This window comes from Dysidea avara, chromosome 12 (assembly GCF_963678975.1).
Source record: "Dysidea avara chromosome 12, odDysAvar1.4, whole genome shotgun sequence".
Classification (NCBI taxonomy): Eukaryota; Metazoa; Porifera; class Demospongiae; order Dictyoceratida; family Dysideidae; genus Dysidea; species Dysidea avara.
In genome coordinates, this window is record NC_089283.1 from 180,164 (window position 1) to 180,432 (window position 269).

Here is a 269-nt window from a genome sequence, read left to right on the forward strand (position 1 = left end):
AGGCCCCAGGCAGTGGGTATTACTTTTCATGTTCTGCTCAAATTCCCAAGTGTTCATAGCAGTGGGTAAAACATTAAGTGCATTATTCTCACCAATAGTTCTCTCCAGTCTTGTTTAAACCTCCAGAATATCCAACACCACATTGTAGCGCCCATCAGTTTGGCAACGTTCACATGCCATCGAGAAGGTGTAGGGAACACCACGCGCATCGCACTAACCGTTCCTCAACAATAGCTGGTGCGCTTTGATTAGAATTAAACGTTTTAATC